Here is a 20,685-nt window from a genome sequence, read left to right on the forward strand (position 1 = left end):
CAAAGAATTTTAAGAACAAATATTTCATATATATAAATCTTTATACTAAAGTAACAGGATGTTTGTCTGTCTGTGTGTCTGTCTGTCTGTCTGTGTGTACCGAAGGATCTCGCTAACCGCTAAACCGATCGGGTTCTCCTTAACAGGGTAGATTCTCATATGTCCTGGGAAGGTTTTTAACTATTTTGGGGGAGGGTACTACCACCCTCCCAAAAGAAATGACAAAAAAATTGAAAATTTTCTTAAAATCTGGGAGACTTCAACGTCAAATAAGGTGGTATCGTACATAAAAAATTAACTTTAACAAACAAAAACATTTAAAGTGCCACTAGAGGCCTCTAGGGGCGTAGCCACTAGTATTATATAAATTGAAATAAAGCAAAATATTTTCTCGTATTCATTCGAATCCGGTGGATAGGAACCGGTTCTCATTCATACAAAAAGAACTATGTCTAGCATCGGATTATATCCAGCTTTCCACGAATATAAAAATGTAAAATCATAATAGTTTTAATCTTATCATTGTACATTCTATATCCGCGGAAAGCCGTTTATAATACGATGAAAGAAATAACTATTCTTATATTCTTTTATAGTTTGTTTTAATGGAGTGATAACTAGTTTTCAAAAATAAAAAAATTATTAATCGTTAAGCAAACAAAAAAAGAGTTGAATTTTGATATTTCAGTACCTATTTAATTTTTTTTTGGTCATTAATTGTTTAGCTCAATTTTAAGTCCCAATATCTTTAGAATGTAATTAAGATTCCTATAACCTTTTTGACAATTATTTATTTTTATTTTTATGCTATTTATTTTTTATTTGAATTTTTGTTTGGTTCTAGGCTATTTACAAAAAATAATACTTATTAAGAAATAGAGTACCTGCACTTCTAAAGAACAGACTACATTTATATAAAGAGTACGAATAAAGTTAATAAGTTAAAAGAAAGATGTATAGGTAATAGCTTTTATACAAATAACTAAGATGCAAAAATAAAATATGAAAAATAAACATATATTTTTAATTGTACTGGCCTATAGTGTGTGATCTTATTGTTGTGTTAAAAAAATATAGCCCGTTGTATTTCCCTCAAATGATACACGATGAAAATTGAGAAAAACTGACAATACATAGTTTTCTATAGAGTAGCTTCGCTACAAAAAAAATTCTAGTATATACTAGTTGTTTAGCTTCTATGTTTGCTAATGTCTAATACGTATACAAAATATGTCAAGGTTTTAAATTATTTTCAATTTAAAACGCTGGCATTTGATAACGAGATATTTGATCGATTCTTTTACCTGGCAATACAAAACCTATATAACTAGACAATATTCGTTCGTCCCATAAAACAAATCTGCAAATGGCTGACTGCCACCCAACGTATTGAGGAAAGAAAGGACACCATAACATAAAAGGCCTTATTCAAGTGTTTAGGGCTTATTATTAAAATTTCGCATAATAAAATGTTGTTGTGGTTTCCCAGAAAGTGTCTAGTTGAGCACAGAAACCCTAAGGGTGATTTACATTGGACAAAAAGGGAGGGTATTTTATTACTTCAATTCAGGTTAGGTCAGTAGGGTTAGTCATAGGAGGTAAAACTACCCTTCTCGATCCCCTTATTTAAAAAATATAGGAGTGGGTTCACTGCTCGATAGGCCCTTCGAAAGAAAGTGCCAAATGTGTGCTACCTTTCTATACATCCTTGTAAAAAGTAATGGATAATGTATGCATATATTAAGCATTAGAAAGAACATGCATACGTACGAAGAAAATGCGTCAATTGGGCAAAAAATCTTTACTCTATCATAAGATTTAGTGGATAAAAAATTTAACGAATACAAATATCACTTTCTTCTTATAACAATGAATTAAATACTAAACAAGGATGACAACATCCATAAAAGCGAAGCTCTGAGACGATATGACAGACGAACATTAACTTTTGTTGAGTGTTATAACTAAATATACAAAATATGAAAATGTAAGGTTTGACAAAATTATACGTAAATTTGTTGCAAAACTTCTTAAATACAGAATTCTGTTTAAGGACATACTGGCATTTTTAATACTTGATTGTAGAGATGCTTCGCTCATAATATTGTACCTTATTGTAATAGGAATCAGTAATCCAAAAATCAGATAAATCGGATGATTTTATCACATAAAAAATTGGTATTAAAAAAGTAAAAAAAAATCAACATGTTTTAAATGGAAGTACGGACATTCTGGTAACGATTATAGAGTTGCTACGCTTTCTAAATCGTACCTAACTACTACAGGAACCATCATGCAAAGTTTAAAATCGATAGGACAAATCAGGGGCGTCCAAGCTTTTTTTTTTGGGGGGGGTAAAAAATTTTAGGGGGGGGGGTAATTCGTGTTTGGGGGGGGTAAAATGGCGCGCGAAGCGCGCCGAAATTTTTTTTTACCCCCCCCAAAATTTTTACCCCGGGGGTAAAATTTGATTGGGGGGGGTAAATACCCCCCCTAAAGTCTGTTGGGGGGGGTAAATACTCCCCCCAAATCTGTTGGGGGGGGTAATTACCCCCCCCAAACTAATTTACCCCGGGGGTAAAATTTTTGGGGGGGGTAATTTAATTATGTAAAAAAAGCACCTACCTAATCTATTAAGTTAATAAGTACTATCCTATAACATAAAGTAGTAAGTAAGGTTTATTTGACTATAGCTTCAGATTTCATTACTTTTAATACTGAGTTCTCCTTTTTAGGAAAGCTTCACATAGATCCCATGATGGTTCCACACTATTATAGGTCAATCCTTTGAGTGGTTTTAGGCTATTTTTCTCCTCCCTTTTTACCCTTTAGAAAACACGAGTTCTTAGATGCTAAGGGCGCCACTACTATTCAAATATATAGTAGTATCTCATTCTTTAGAACATAAAAATACAATAATTAACTCACTAACCAATGAACCAATATGATTATACTTTAAAGTGAAGCGTCTTATAGGTCCTGGTAAGTTTTATAACTAGTTTTGAGACACCCTGACATCCTCCCAAAAGAAATCGCCTATAGAAATTCTTTTTCATTATTTAATGAAATATTTAATTTAGTTAGGTATCTATTTTATGGAATCTTCAGTGCTTTACAATTACATCATAGATCCCCGGGATGGTTTTAGCCCTTATAAAGGCCCAAGCAAATAAAACATGACTTTTTTTAGGGGGGGGGGGCGGGGATTACTCCCTCCCCCCCCCAAAAAAAATTTTCAGTAAAATTTTTTTTAAAGAACATTCAATTTGGGGGGGTAAATACCCCCCCCCCCAAAAAAAATTTTTTTAAAGAACATTTATTTTGGGGGGGGGTAATTACCCCCCCCCCAAAATGGTTTGGGGGGGGTAAATACCCCCCCCAAAATCGTTGGGGGTGCCTACGGCACCCCCAAGGTAGGGGTAATTTTTTTTTGGGGGGGGTATTGTTCACAAAATTTTGGGGGTGCCAAATGGCCCATTACCCCCCCCCTTGGACGCCTATGGGACAAATCTAACATGCCTAAATTAACGAAAAAGTTTTCCGTTACGGACGGACTGGCGGACGGACGGACTGACCGACCCTAATTATAGAAAAACTTCTCTTTTAAAAAGGTATACTTGTATTACTATTAAAGATAGGCTTCTAATATTTCTTAAAAACATTCACCATTATGGGGCATATTTGAATTTATAACATCCATAGCAGCTTTTATTTTTTACTCATTTCCATCATTTATTCCCTCGGGTAAAAAATATTAATTCCTAACCAAAAAACTGGACAGGAATACCCCATTCAAAAAATCATCGTGTCTAAAATGTACGTATGGACTTATTTTTGTAAAACTTTCTACGCTTTTAAAAAGTGAAACTAAAAGATTCATTCTAGACTGAAACCACCTTAAACCTGTTCAATTAAGGCCAAATAAAATCATCTCAACCCAATCTCATTGAAAATATGTTAAACATTTCGAAGTGATTCCTAGGGTGATCTTTAGCATACAAATACAGTAACTGTTTACCAAGAAAGATCTTTCATTGTGCTATTATACATATTATTAGAAGTTTAGAAACAGCTTTGACCTGACACAATTAGCCTGAATAGTGCCGCCGATAAATACTGAAAAAAGAATTTTTCTCGTATTCATTCGAATCCGGTGGACAGGAACCGGTTCTCATCAATACGAAAAAACTATGTCTAGCATCGTATTAGAAACCGCTTTCTACGAATATAGAAATGTACAATCATAAGATTAAAACCATTTTTTTAGCCCGTGCCTTCGGCACCTCGGGGCTAAAAAAAACGGTTTTAATCTAATAATTGTACATTTCTATATCTGCGGAAAGCGGTTTATAATACGATGAAAGAAATAACTATTATTGTAACCTTAATTAAGAAACTTTAATAGCAAATACGAAGCCTACCCTTTTAAAAGTTGTATGTTTATTTTACCCAATCTTATTCCCAAGTTATCACCCCAACCCCTCTTCTGGCAAAATTAAGGTATATACAATAAACATCCCTTGCGTTTTTGGTTTGATTGGAGTTTTATAAATCGACAGAGAGGTGTAAACAAAAGCCTGTGCACGCCACTTATTAATATTTTCCAAGGGCCGTACAAATGACTAGAAAGCATTAAAAAACTTAATTGGTGGAAGAAGTGAAACTGCCTTGTGAAGAATTATTTATCGCAACGTAATATAAACAGCTTTCTGCGGATATCAAAATGAAAAATTATAAGATAATTTTTAATTGTCTGAAATACGATGTTATTCATGATTTTTCTGTAAAAAAATTCAGTACGGCTTCTAAACAGTACTGTATTCCATTACAAGAAAAAGATTACCAATAATAAAAATTAAATCCTAAAATAAATGCATATGGCCCGGACAACTAACTGATATTAGTCTTATACTTTCAATTTACTATCCGCGGAATGATGTCTTTACAACGATGCGATAATTAAATATTCTGCGGGTTAAGTTTAAATTGTGTTCTTGTGACTTAAATATGACGTTCGACGTATTTGCACTGTAAATATAAGTGACAGGAAGGGAAAAGACATTCTTTAAAATTTAAAGTAAAGAAGCTCAATATAGTGTCTATGAAAAAATGGTTATATATATATACATTTTTGGCCAAAGTATCCCGAATTACGTCAAATTAGAATTGTTTATTATTCTAATATGACTTTATTCGGGATTTTCCGGCAAAAGTATTTTTAATTTGTCCACTATTTAACAGGCACTATAAAGAGCTTCTTAAGTAGATTACAGTTTTATAAAAGATAATATATCTTTCCCATAATTTTTACTGTCGGACCGACGAAGTTTCACACAGGTAACAATGAAATTGGAGTTTTAAATGGGTGGACTTAAAGGCATTTGGAATTATAGAAAGCTCAGATTGAAAATTTCATAAAATTAAAGCATTGATAAGCTTTTCCAAGGTTTTTTTGCCTCGGCAAAACGATAAGAAAAATATGACCCTCTTCAACTAGGACAAGTCAGGAAGGAATATGTAGATATCATTTAAACAATTTTTTAAGTGATATAGTTTTTGGAATACTAATTCATAGGACAACATAGTACAATGTTATAAGCGAAGCTTCTCTATAATCAAGTCCTTAAAATGTAAGTGTCCTTAAACAGTGTCCTGTATTTAAGCAGTTTTGCTACAAATTTACCTAAAATTTTCAGGAATCAGTTCTGACACTCTACAAGAGATAATGTTCGTTTGTCCTACCATTTCAATGCTCTGATTTTATGGTTTTTGTCATCCTTGTTTTATTATAACACCTACTTAACCTACTTGAAGAAATTACTATATTTTAGTCTAATTCTCCTTTTATTCCGTTTAACAAAAAATCTAATGATATTTTTTCTCCATGATATATGTCCTTAGTTAATTTGATTGTCCAAACTTCCGACATTTGTTGTGGGAAATAACTTGTTACTCATTCCTTATTTTATTTTTTTACAAGCGTAGTTACTAGCAAGGCGGGGGGGAGGTAAAAAACTCAATTTATATATTGGGGGATTAATTGATGACCCCCCCCCCCCTCTTACCCAAAAAATAGTTACTTGTACTATTTTAATATATGGGGTGTCCTATACAATCCCAAATTATTTCCCTGGGATAAGAGGGGTAATCGCAATTAGAAACCTTACAACTTTCCAATAAGAGCGAAGCTGTTTGAAATTATAAACAAAACATACGGACAAACATTGATAATGTTAAAGAAGAAAAATAATGTACAATAAGTATTTTAATAAAAATTTTAAATAAAATTATCATGATATTTGTCTATATATACCGAAGGATCTCGCTAACCACTAAACCTATATGGACCTCATTTTCAGTGAAAATAATTAATTTGGTCTTGTTTCACATCTGTATATTCTTTGTACATTTAGTACAACATGTAAATTATGTCTGGGTATCAACAAGTGATCAATCTCTACAACTTTGATGACAACATCCATTAGTAACAAAATTCATACAATTTAAAAAGTCAAACTGAGAAACTAAGTTATATAGCAGATCTTCAGTAGTCACAAAAAAAGATAGGATATGATGAATCATTGAAAATCTAGATACCTTTTCATAGAATTGTAGATATATAGCATGTCCAATGGACAAAGTAAATTGCTTATATATGTTTTATTCGGCTCCTTGGAACTTTCAAAACTGGTTTTATTCTTATAATTTTTCATTGTAATATCCGCAAAAAGGTGTCCATAATTCGATGCGACAAATAACTCGTTTAGTATTCATCTTCTAAAGTTAACAAATCAGGTACATTTTCATTTATTTAAAAAAAATTCATTTGGCTCGCATTTATGGATTTACACTTTTTTGCATTTTAGATTAAGTTATAAAGTTTTGTATTCACGAAACCTGTCACTGCATAAACAAACTAAAAGTAAAATCTTACCCAGTAAAATTTGTATGCTGTAATGACAATCATAAAGTATAAACATGTGTATTGATTTAAGATTGGTTGTAAATTGTTAATATGTTTCTTCAATCCTTTTATAGACGAAGACCAAATTGTATAACTTTGTGTCACTTTTGATTCCTGTGACGTTATAAAATGAGGAAGATGAGAGGAGAAGTGTAAAGAAAACCTCTAAAAAGAGATGGAGAATATGACGTCAAAAGTGGTGCAAAAGTTATGCAGTTTGGTCTTCGTCCTTTTTATATAAAGTAGTAAGGTTTTTTGTCTAAGATTTTGATACCTTCTGATTCGACTGAGTTTTTAATTTTAGGGAAGCTTCACATAAGTTCCGGGATTGTTTTAGGCTATTTTATTTTTATATTTAAGTTTTATGATGGTTTAAATCTATTTTTCTTCTTCGAATACAGAGCTCTAAATGCTAGGGGCGCAGCTGCTATTATATTTAAATAGAAATAAAAATCAAATCTATTGATATTTACGTAAACTCAAGATAAAAGCATTCTGACTTTAATCAGCTGATCCTAGGCTAAAGTTGACCCTCATGATAGCTTATACATAATATATGTTGTGTCAATACATAGATATTATGTATATACTATACATTGATGTGGACTTTTATCAGGAATAAGGCAAATGTTTTACAGAAAGTAGAAAACGAAAAATTTTAAATTCAGAGACAATCATATATCCTACTGCTTTGGCAGATATGCATCATCTAATTTCTAAACAGAAGAGACTGAAAATTTTAAATCCTATATTAAAGATAATTTTCTAAATGTAGTACAAACAGTCAAAAAAGACAAACCTTTTGAAGTCATTGTTTTAGAGGTCCTTGGGTTCAGACGAGAAAGAACTTTTACATTTTTAAATAATTGAAAATATAAAAACTTAATGTTCAAATTATAAATTGTCTAGAATAAAATGAGACATTAAGAATGATTATTTTTTTTCATATCATATCGTTCTTGCTGCCTTACTTGCTGTTGAGTAAATTTAAATGGATTATAAACTATTCCTTTCCTATCTCTAAGTTGACAAGAAGTGAAAGGGGAAAGTTGGAGATAGAGAGACACAAAACAGAAAGTTGACCCAGCATTTTGTAGATTAATTTCTCGTAATACAAGTTCTAGAATAATATTCTAAATCTACAAAATTGTCAGGACAAACACACACACTCACTAACGCAATCACTTCTTCCAAAAAGGCTGTAAAAAGGAGGAAGGAAAAAATGAGAGAAGTTAAAAAGGAGAAACTGTGGTAATACGACACCCATACGGACAGGCCCAATACAGAGTTGCTTCGCTGTGACTTATGATAACAAACCCACCGCACTAATCCTATTATATCACTATCCATCTCATGACCGCTGTTAACCCTGCACCCGGCGGTCAAACTAAGCCTGCCTAAATGTGGGGAGGGGACTTGAACATGCAACTATCACGAGTCCATCATGCACTTATATAATCGGGAGGCACTGCCTCCCCTTTTACCACCGCTGCCCCCACAGCCTGTCTACCGTCGGGCGCTAAGCCCTAGCGCCCCACACCCCCTTCAAACCTAACTATTGTCATATTTTTGTTGTATATATATAGTAAACATAACTTGTAAATATTATTCAGTTTAAATATATAATTCTGTATGATTGAATCCTGCTTGTTTGTTTGGTAGAATACTTAAAGGCTAGGGCCCGTTGAATCCGAACTCGTTACCCCGTGGGCCGAGTACGCTCGGCTTACCAGAACTTGGTGTCAGCGTGTTTCAATCGAGCCTTACAGAACTAGCCTATTCTACCTCTGATTGGACCCTTTGGCAAGTAAGGGGACAATCAGCCGCCAACTGAGAAGCCAACTGACCCGTGAGACGGCCTTTTTAGGTCGAATTTCCATCATTTTGAACGCAATATGTGGGCCTCTGGCCTACGGCAAGCAGATTTAGCCTGCTAAAAGCGCCAGTTAAGACGCTTTGTCCGTGTCGTGTAGGAGTAGCGCTAGGTGCGCAGCCACGGCAACCGGATAATTTAGCTCAGACGGCTACAAAACTGAGTCTAAATTGGCAAGTGTAGCTGGGACAAGCCCCAGGACACCCAGGCCAAACCTACGAGACAGACAGCTGTGTGCTGGTCTCCCTAAGAAGGCAATGTGTGGCTGCGAAGCTTCAGCACACAAGTAAGCCCTACCACTGCGACGGATAGCAGATTTTGAGCCACAGGCACGGCAGGACGGGACATTCCCTGCCGCTGTCTCCCAGGATTCGAACCCGAGGCGCTGTAGGACGGGCCATTCCCTGCCGCCATTTGTCGGGATTCGAACCAGCGGCGCTGTAGGACGGGTCATTCCCTACCGCCGTCACCCCTCTGAACCTTGCAGGACGGACATTCCCTGCTGCCAGTGCTTCCAGAATCACACCTAGAGCTCCTAGTGATAACAACACATCATTGTGTATAAAAAGTCAACCAAGTGATAAAAATAAATATAAAATTGTTGACCAAGTGATAATTAATAAGCTCTAGTGATTCGAAGCTACAGTCTAAGCCACCATGGTAAGCGATACCACCATAGCTGCGGTGCGGCCACCACCAAAGTTTCTGCCAACCCCAGCCGAACGAGAGGCCCCCTTGTCTCAAGGGCAGGACCTCCACTTCCCCTGCCATATCAGGGTGAGGTTTCCTACTCCTGACCCTGCCCAGCATGTACAGGTTGATGCCATGGTTGATTCTGGCAACCGTGTACCAGGGTCTGCGGTAATTTCTGAGCACCTCATGCACGCGATGGGCGTACAACGCATGTTGATTCCGGACAACACCCAGATCCTGACTGCTAATGAGGAAGGCCAGCCCCTCCAGGTAATTGGAAAATTAAAAGAGTTATATATGGCAGTTTCACACACTCTTATACTCCATCTATACCACGTGACTGTGGTCCGAAATCTCTCCCACCCTCTGAACTTAGGAGGGTATTTTCTCAAGGAGTTCGGAACTAGGCTCTGTTTCGACATGCAACCACCTTGCTTGTGGGCGCGTGGGGAGTTTATCCCACTCCGTGGCGTCCCCATTGACCGGGAGACAGCCGAGAGAGAGCTAAGCTATGAGGGGCCTCTGCCAGGCCCCCTGCCTGAGCAGCCGCGTGTGGTTGAGAAAGGCACACACTGGGTGGACGCTGAGCTCAACGCACACAAGGGCGCTAACCTGCTAGCCATGGGGTTGCCCCCAGTGCCCAAGGTGCCAAGGGAGAGCCTGCCAACAACGTTTCCTGAGATTGCCAGCCCTCCAGAACCAATCTTCTCCTCCGACATTTTTATCAACGGCCAGCCGTGTCCCCCTGGCCCCCTCTACCTGGGACCTCCAGCCAGTCCACCAGCCAAGCCTGAGTCCAGACCCGTCAAGTCGCGGTCTGATGTACCCGGAGCCACACTCAACTCTCAGGCCCCAGCCTCTCCCGGCGCCGTGCCCGTCAAGTCGCGGCCGGACGCCCACGGAGCCAAAGCTGGACCCAGCATTTTGGCCTCTCCCAGCGCCGAGCCCGTCAAATCGTGGCCGGACGCCCCCGGAGCCAAGCCTGGCTCCGACACGTCAGCCTCTCCAGAAGCCGAGCCCGTCAAGTCGCGGCCGGTGGGTCCCGGAGCCAAGGCTGACCCCTCACCAGCCACGTATAGGCTGAGCGCTGTCACTCCAACTGACGGTCAACCACCCCAGCTCCGCACAGCCAAGCGGGTGGTCCTGCCTGGCCGCGGGGTTATGGCAGTCCCTGTTGAGCTAGTAGGCCATCGCACCAAGGATGCCATTCAACTAGCTGCCCCAGAACAGAGGTTTGGGGAGGACCTTGTTATTCCAGAGGGCCTGTATGCCCACAGGCCTGGCTCTGCCACTGTGTTTAGAGTACTGGTGGTCAATGAGGGGGAGGTGCCCCTCTTGCTGGATGCTGGCCTCCCAGTGGCAGGGGAGCTGGTCAAACCTGACATTCTGGAAGTCTCTGATACGCCTCCCCCGCGTCTCCACTCGGTCCAAGAACCTGCTGAGCCTATAGACATGCAAGAGTTGTGGGAGGCCTTGGAGATGGAAGACAATGAGTTCCTACGCAAGGACCCCTTGCTCAAGAAGGAGGTCTGGACTACGTTGTCAGAGTACAGGGACGTCTTCTCCAATTCTACCCCCGGCTGCACAGATGTGGTTGAATTGCAGCTGCGCCTCAAGCCAGGGACCCAGCCGATCCGCCAGAGATTTAGGGATCTGAACCCGCGGCAAGAGGCTGAACTGGAGAAACAACTGGACACTTGGCTGCAGGAAGGAGTCATAGAGCCGTCGGACTCCGCCTGGAGCAGCCCCCTGGTGCCCATCAAGAAGAAGGACGGGAGCACCCGCTGGGCCGTCGACTACAGGGCCCTCAACAAGTGTCTGGAGCTGGACAGCTACCCCCTGCCTAGGATCCAGCAATTGGTGGAACGAGCTGGCGGGCACCGTGTCTACAGTGCTCTAGACGCGGTGGCCGCATACTACACCATCCGTGTGTCTGAGGATAGCCGGCCCTGCACCGCCTTCACCACCCCCAGGGGCTTGTATCAATGGAAAAGGATGCCCTTTGGCCTGGCTACGGCACCGTCTGTCTATTCCAGGTTTATTGCAGGGGTCCTAAACCCACTAGGCACAGCCAACCTCCAGTCATACCTTGACGACGTCCTGACCTTCCACCAGGATACCTGGGCCCACCTGGCCAGGCTCCGAGAGGTCTTGGAAGCCCACCGCAGGGGAGGGATCCGCCTCAAGCCAGCCAAGACCAAGTTGTTCCGGTCCAAGGTGGATTATCTGGGTCACACCCTCAGCCGAGAGGGGATAGCCATGCAAGAGGACTATATTGACCGCATCTTGGACTGGCCAGCCCCTAGCACCCCCAAGGATTTGCTGGCGTTGCTGGGCTTCTTTGGATACTACCGCCTGTTCATCCCAGAGTATGCAGACCTCACATACGAGATGAATCGGCAGAAGACGGCCAAGGCCCTAACCTGGACGCCTGAGATGGAAGCCCAGCTGCTGCAACTCAAGGACAAGTTCCGACAGGCCCCCATCCGAGCGCCGCCCAGGTTTGATTTACCAGCAGTGTTCCAGCTCACCACAGATTTCAGCAGCCGCGCCATCTCTGCCATATTGAGTCAATGCCAGGAGGGCAAGGAGAGGCTGATTGCCGCCGTGGGGCGCAAGACAACCGACCCTGAGACGCGCTACCCGTCCTGGAAGGGAGAGATGGCCGCCATTATCTATGGGATCCGAAAATTCCACGGCATCTTGTCCTACCGCAGCTTCCAGATCAACACTGATTCCTCTGCCCTGCTACAGATGAAATCACTGAACACATCCACAGGGATGGTGGCCCGCTGGCAGGAGGAGCTAGCGGCCTTAGACTTTACCGTCTGCCACAGGCCTGGCACCCAGAATACCAACGCCGACGCCCTCAGCCGCCGGGAAGATGCCAACATGCCAACGGCTAGCGCCGAAGAATTAGCAGAGCAGGCTGAGTATATCCACAACCTGGCCCAGCTAGGGGAGCCCGCAGCTAGCCGGCCTCCTGCCGCCCGACTGGACTCAGCTAGAGTATTGGAAGCCCAGACACAGGACCCCCTCCTGCTCCGTGTCCGCCAATGGGTGGCTGATGGCAAGGCCCCAACCAAGGCTGAGCTGCGTGGCAAGGAACGAGACGAGCAGCAGTACGCCAGCCGCTTCTCAGCCCTGGGGCTTGACGAGCATGGCTGCCTCACCACCACTGACCAGACTCTGACAGGAGAGAGGACAAGATACCTGCTGCCTGCGGCCCTCCAGCAGGATGCGTTCTTTCTAGCCCATGGGACCCCCATGGCTGGGCACTTTGGGATGGACGCAACTATCGCCCGCGTTGCCATGCACTTCTGGTGGCCCAACCTGGCCCGTGACGTCCGCCTGATGGTACAAACCTGCCCTGAGTGTGTCCAGAAAGTTACCAAGGAGAGGCTGAAGCAGGGGATCCACGTGCCCTCCCGCCAGGGGTATCCACAGCAAGTCCTATTCATCGACCTGGTGGGGCCACTGCCAGAGACCCCAGCTGGGAACCGCTACATCCTCACCTGCCAAGATGGATTTAGCCGGTTTGTCAGCCTCTACGCCATCCCCAACAAGCGCACCCTCACGGTGGCTGAAGCCCTGTTGCACCGCCACCTGGCCATGTTCGGGTGCCCCCTGAAGATCCATTCCGACAATGGAATGGAATTTACCGGCCAGGTATTCCAGGAACTGGCCTCCCGGCTCGAGATTGGCCTGACACATCCACCACCCTACAATCCGCAGTCCAACCGAGTGGAGAGGTTTCATAGGACGCTCAACACAGGCATGCGCCTGTTCCTAGACAGAGACGATAACAACTGGGAGCCCCACCTGCCTGCCATCGCCTTTGCCTACAACACCAAGGCCTGTAGATCCACTGGTGTGACCCCGTTCCTGGCCTTCTTTGGGAGAGAGGCCAAACTTCCGGTGGACATGGTGCTACGGCTGCCAGAGACCGAATATGCTTCAGTTCCAGCCAACGTCCAAGCTCTGTTGCAGCGCTACTATGCAGTTTATGATGCCATCCAGCAGAAGGAGGAGGGAGCCATCAGGAGGAGCGCGGCAGCTTACGAAGGCACGGCCAAGTATGAGGTTGGAGACTTGGTCTGGTACCTGGCCCCTCGCCTGGTGCCAGGAAAGGCAGCCAAGATTACCAAGAGATGGACGGGCCCCTGGAAGGTAGTAAGGAAAGCTACAGAAGTCCATTATGTCATCAAACCTGCCTCTCCAGTAGCCAGGATCTCAGAAGTTACCGCGCATGTAGGCCGACTGCGCAAATACACTGGAGATGTGACTGCCCACCAGATCCCAGAAGACATCCAAGTTGACGTGGACGGCGACGAGGATGCCACCGAGCTGCCAGTTGGAGCGGCGGCGCCCGCAGCTAGCAACCCAGGAGAGTTCCCAGTGCACCAGCCAGCCGCAGCCGCCCCACAGCCTAGCGGCCAAGATCGTGACCCAGTGGAGGAAAACCTGCAGGAGCAACCCAACGAACCACCGCCGCCGCCGCCCGCTCCAGAGCCACTCAGAGATGCCATCTGGAACCCTGACGCAGACATGGAGAACCTGCCAGCCAGCAGCGGACCTGTAGGAGAAGAGCCAGCCACTGCGATGGAAGAAGCCGCCCCAGAAGAAGAAGAAGAAGCCATGTGCCCCCTGCTGATGACAGCCATCCCCATCCGGGTAGGAGCTAGGAGGCCAAGCAACCTGAATCAAGCAGGCGCCCCCATGGAATTCTATGCGCCCTTTGCCATCACCATTCCACCCTTAGGAACCACCAGAATCTGCCTAGGCCTCCGTGTCCAGTTACCAGCCGAGACAGAACTGATCCTGCAGACGAGGCAAAATTTCCAGCGGCGAGGCCTGGCCGTGGCCAACCCACGCCTAGAAGCCAACCAGGAGCTGACAATGCTGATCACCAACCACAGTCAGACCGAGCAACGAGTGTCCCGAGGAGCCTGTGTAGCCCGAGCTGTCCTCCATCGAGCTGTGCCCCAGGAACTGCCTGTCCGGCGCATGAGCCGGCTGTCGTATCCCCAGGTTCAAGGCCTGGTGTCTCAAGAGCCACGCAACCCTTGAAGGGGAGGTTGTGGTAATACGACACCCATACGGACAGGCCCAATACAGAGTTGCTTCGCTGTGACTTATGATAACAAACCCACCGCACTAATCCTATTATATCACTATCCATCTCATGACCGCTGTTAACCCTGCACCCGGCGGTCAAACTAAGCCTGCCTAAATGTGGGGAGGGGACTTGAACATGCAACTATCACGAGTCCATCATGCACTTATATAATCGGGAGGCACTGCCTCCCCTTTTACCACCGCTGCCCCCACAGCCTGTCTACCGTCGGGCGCTAAGCCCTAGCGCCCCACACCCCCTTCAAACCTAACTATTGTCATATTTTTGTTGTATATATATAGTAAACATAACTTGTAAATATTATTCAGTTTAAATATATAATTCTGTATGATTGAATCCTGCTTGTTTGTTTGGTAGAATACTTAAAGGCTAGGGCCCGTTGAATCCGAACTCGTTACCCCGTGGGCCGAGTACGCTCGGCTTACCAGAAAACATCAAATGAAAGGAGGCACAAAAAGCAAGGAGACAGCACGCAAAGAGGTGATGGGTCAGTTTAAGGATATGTACGAGTTAGATAGAGAAAGAAATCGACATAGAGAGAGAGAGAGAGAGAGAGAGAGAGAGAGAGAGAGAGAGAGAGAGAAAGGGGGGGATGAAAGGAAGGGGAAGTAAGGAATGCAAGATACGGGGTATAGCCTAGGCCGGCCAGCCTATACTAGCTTTACCTTAGTCTACAGTTTAGATAATAGTCTCAACAAGGTTAACAGTGAAACATACTTTTTCCTCAGAAATTATCTATTTTCTAGTCGCTTCTATTAAATAGAAATAAACAAAGTGAATTCAAATTTCTTGTGTTAGTTAAAACTTAAACTAATAGTGCGCTTCGTAAATTGTTTCAGAAAAAAAATTGAAATAATCAGCTTATATTTAAGTTTTTTTAACAAGCAGGACATAATTTAGCTATTATGATGAGGGTTTAAAGTTATAATGATTGAACTAAGTTACCATCAGAAGAAAAGATTAAAGGAACAAAAGTGTATTTCATCTGCCAACCCTTCTTGAATCAGGAATCATCAATTTTAAACAAGGTTATTTTGCTTTATTGTTAATATCTTATGTCATTGGACAAAAATAAATTACTAGTTAATACAAAAGTATTATGAAATATTTAAAAAGCAGCCCAAAAGCAATCTTTTTGGGAACTAATTCATGTTATGATTATTCTATACATACAGACAATTTCTTTTTGATATTGCTTAAAACGGGGGGGAAAAGATTAAAGAGTAAAGAATTAATATTACAGCCATTATTTTTGTAGGTGCTTTTTGCAAAAAAATTGTAGCAAAAAATTTCATAAAGTTTGATGGGTTTCTGTCAAAATTATAGCATTGCAGGTTTTTTTTTACATGTTATTGAATTTTCATGAAAGTATATTAATGTATGAAGCTCTCTCTAAAATTGTCTGTCGAGCCCTGAAACCCCTCCCCATACTTTTGGAATAAATTGATAATGTTGAACAAAGGGTGGGGGTTGCTAATTTTTTGTATGCAGCTGAAAGCAGCCCAATATAACCTAACCTAACCTGATCTAATGTAATAAACAAAAACTACATTGTCCCTAAATTTCAATTTAATTCAAGAATAATTGGGGAGGGGGATTATCAGTGCTTAACAGGATACTTTGTGTGAAAGTACCAAAATATATTAATCTTTCTTGCATCGTATATAAACAAGGATGGCAATATCAATAAAAGCGAAGCTCCGAAACGTTAGGACAAATGGACATTAACACTTGTACAGTGTCAGAACTGAATAATCTGAAAATAAATGTATAAAAGTTGAAACAAAATTGTAAGTAAATTTGTTGAAAAACTGCTTAAATACAGGATACTGTTTACGGACATACTTACATTTTTAGAACCTGATTATGAAAATGCTTCGCTTATAACCAGGGATCGGAAGCCTCACGTAAGCCGCGCATAAGCCTCAGTTTTAAACATGCTTGTGAGCAGAAAAAAAAATTTCAGAAAGAAGGATTGTCTGCTAAAGAGCCGTTTTATACATCCAGCTGAATTTTATTGTGATAAAATCACGATTTCACTGAGGCTTACACGCGGCTTACGTGAGGCTTCCGATCCCTGCTTATAACAGTGTACTTTGTTGTCCTAGGAATCAGTATTCCAAAAATAAATCAATCGGATAATTTTATCACATAAAAAAATTGTTGTTAAAAAAGTTAAAAAGTGACGTACGGGAAGACCCTGATTATAGAAAAGCTTCGCTTTTACTAAAGTGCAGCTGCCTCTACTCAATAAATAAACAAAATCTTATTATTTTTCTTCTCTCTTAAATTAAATTCTTAAGCAATAAGGTAAAATTACCAATAAATCTTATATAAAAAAAAATAAATATATTTTTGATTAGAAAAAATTAGAATTTGAAGTATTTTTAGTAGTTAAGCTGTTTATAATCTACTTGTAAATGCGCCCCTAGCATCTTGGGGCTCTGTATTGGGAGGAATATGGAAGGGCAGAAAAATAGCATGAAACCATACCCATACTTTTTATAAAAAAAAGTAAATAGACCCATAAGAAGCTTCGTTGATAGGGGAACCATATCGGTTCAGCGGTCAGTGAGATTTTTTTTGCTACAGACAAAAAAAGCTCACTACTTTATATAATACTAGCGGCTTCGCCCCTAGCCTCTAGGGGCTTTTCCCCACCCCCAAGAAGATAGTTATAAACCTTCCCGGGACATATGAGAAGCTACCCTGTAAAGGAGAATCCGATCGGTTCAGTGGTTAGCAGACAGTCAGACAGACAGACATTGTTCTACTTTGTATTATAGAAATCCATAGACACAGTGTTTCGCCCTTTTAGGGGTCATCAGTATGGATCAATTCATCAGAGTTAGTTTTGCACGTGGCGAAGTTAATTTTATCTTGCCATACAAAATACACACATTGCTTTCATCTTTGTTTTCGCTATTTTACTGTTGATTTAATAATATAACTGTGACAAGTCTTTAATGGTAAATTCTAAATAAAACGTTAAGTTATAGAATACAACTCAATGGAAGTTAATTTTATGCAGTAGAGAGATTACTCAAGAGAAATAATGTCTGATTCTACCAATAAGAGAATCCTTAAGGAATGTTCAAGAGATGTCATTGGTTGAAATTGTGTACACATTTTATTACTAACGCATGTTATTTTTCATATCAATCATAGAAATGTGAAAGCTTCAAACAGAGGTGGATTCTTTAAAAAAAAAATTAGGCGTTAGGCTCGCTATTCGCTGTTGAGACAAAAAAAAATTTGAGAAAATTCCTCCAAAAACACATAAAAAATCTACAAAAATTTAATAAAATAATAAAAGGGTTAATTATTTATGATTTTGTTTAAATTTTGTAGATTTTTAATGTGCTTTTAGATGATTTTTCACAAAAATAATTTTGCCTCACCATCGAGAAGCGAGTCTATCTTATTTTAAGAATCCACCTCAGCTTGAGTCAAAAGTAAACAATACTTTTGTCTGCTAGAAATGTTCCTTTTAAGATTTGACGTAAAATCGGGTCAGATGCGTAATCTAGATATAGTATGTCTATTGTTTATGCATATAATACAATAAACCCTTTGAAACTTTTTTAGATTTTAATCTTGCAAGTTGCGCCTTTTTTAATAGAATGTAACAAACAGATATAAGGGTTTTGGCATATTTTGTAAATCTGCTCTTGATATATCACAAAAGATCTTTGAGCCTAATCTGGTATTAAAAGTTTGAAATATTGTTAAAATACTTATCCTGATGTAAATAATATTCAATTTCGTTACCTTGGTCTAAATACGTGGAATAGAAATACAGGGTGCCCCATGTTTAAAAATAAAAAAAATAATTTGGTTAGATTTTACCATTGATGAATTCAGATACGATAATACTTGAGGGGCTTTTCAATTCACAAACTTTTCAGATTTTCATAAAAAAAAGAAATAAAATATTAAATGTACTCCTCAATTATGATGGACAAAATTACCTTCCATAGAATAAAATCATTTGTGGAAAGATGGACACTAATACAGTTTACAACAATCAATATACAATCTAATGAACTAAAGTATTCAAGGCAACGAATGTTAAATTTAGTAGCCTTAACACTGCAAACCAAAAAAATAGGCAAATCTGATTTTTCAGAATAGCAGCTTTAATTATTCATTTAGGATGATTTTACTGAAAATATGAAATGTAGATGCATCTTTTAGCTAAAAGTTTTCACTGTTAATTTTCTATAAATCAGTATCAATGAAGCACAAGATCTCCAAAACAGCATTTGGGGAAAATACTGGTGAACTAAAGTGATATGCAAATCCTAAACAAAGCATTGGAAAAAATTTTGTTTTGCACTTTTCTCCCCTTTTAAAGATTGATTCTGATAAATTAACAATTTTTAAAGGAATTTAAACACTAATTAGTATAAAATATAGTATAAGGTAGATATTAATGTTTTTTCTAAATAAGAAATATTAGAAAAAAATGAATTTTAACCTCTATCACTTTAGAAGACAGCGGCTGACCTCTAATCTTATTAATTAAGCTAAATACATGTTAAAGATATAAATTAGCCTCAAAAGTATACAAAAATGTTTTTTGATGTGATAAATCTTGATTTGGAGGATGGTGGTCTTTAAGATGCTCCTACTGGTGGTGATGGTGAGCAAAATGTTATCAAAGTGCATGTCCATGATGACAACTCACATATCATACTATGGTCTAATTTTTTGTATTCATAGCAGACTCCAGCCAAGCAGTATTAAAAAAGAAAAAAAATTGCAATTTTAATTACTCCAATTCATAAGGTAAATACTGTAGTTTTTAGAAGATGGTTATATTTCTTGTCGGGAGGCTCCATTGGAGATGGCTATGACTACAAAAAATGGTACATAGGTTAATAGACAAGTTGTTGTAATACGCATTTACTTAGATAACATTTGGCTCACCGAAAAAAATGAAGAAAAGTGCAAAAAACTTTTACACATTGATTTTATTTGGATTTGAATATATTTTTGGTTCTCTCTTAAATGCTGTTTTTGATATCTTGTGCTTTAATGGTGCTGATTGATAAAAAATTAACAGTGGAAACTTGTAACCAAAAGATTCATTTACATTTCATATTTACAGTAAAATCATCCTAAATGCATGATTGCTATTCTGTAAATTCAGATTTGCCTATTTTTTTGGTTCGAAGTGTATTTACAGTTCATTGTAAAATTTTAACCTTATGTTAAAATAAACAGAATGACAGTCTGTATCTATCTATATCCTTTACAGTGTAGCTTCTCTTATGTCCAGGGAAGGTTTATAACTATTTATAACATCATATTATGACCATTATTATGTCACCCTGTATGCACAGTGTATCTGTTTTTTGCATTTTTTCTACTGAGTTTGCAAAAATTGTTCTCATTTTTGTGTGAAATAAATGTTCATGATCATACAGATTTACGTCAGGATAAAGAAAAAAATCTCCAAAAATGCCATATTTATATACCTATCTTATTTTGTTCTTTATGATTATGATAAGGTTGAGATTTTAACTACAAAAATTATTTTTAAGATATGATTTGCTTAAAGTTACAAAATATTTTTATAAACTTTATGCCTGTCCAAGACAAAACGTTGAAATTACAGCTGCAAAAATTGCTCTAGATTTTCGTTTTGTACTAGAGTAATAGGATAATTTACAACAACATATCTTTACCCCCCCCCCCTCCGTTTTATTTGTTGTCTTAATAAAGAATTTTGTTTATTGTTAACATAACAACAAATCTATTCTGGTTTAGATATCAAAATGGCTACATTCTAATTTTGTATTAATTTATTCAATTATTCATTTTAATAGGCAGTCTAGACTTTTTAATAATTATTTCCTTGTCCAGAATTAATTAAATTTGTTTAGATTTCCTGGATTTGTTAGATAGGTATTCAAATTAATTGTTTATTATTTTGTCTTTTCATATTTTGATAATATTTTGTGCAGGGACAAACATAAATGATTGAAAAATTGAAAGCTGAAAAATTTAGAA

At 39.8% G+C, this 20,685-nt stretch overlaps 1 protein-coding gene across 2 annotated transcripts in view; it reads left to right on the forward strand.

Annotated features, from left to right (window-relative positions):
* The first annotated feature begins 15,336 nt into the window (after window positions 1-15,336).
* LOC145326306 (uncharacterized) overlaps window positions 15,337-20,685 on the forward strand; it is a 62,209-nt gene continuing 56,860 nt past the window's right edge. For both annotated transcript variants that reach the window (XM_080169589.1, XM_080169590.1), the window contains exon 1: window positions 15,337-15,695. The gene's annotated coding sequence lies outside the window, so the exon portion shown is untranslated. The remainder of the gene's footprint in view (window positions 15,696-20,685) is intronic.

Source organism: Acartia tonsa, chromosome 8, assembly GCF_053477335.1.
Source record: "Acartia tonsa isolate MP-2025a chromosome 8, ASM5347733v1, whole genome shotgun sequence".
In the NCBI taxonomy this organism is placed as follows: Eukaryota; Metazoa; Arthropoda; class Copepoda; order Calanoida; family Acartiidae; genus Acartia; species Acartia tonsa.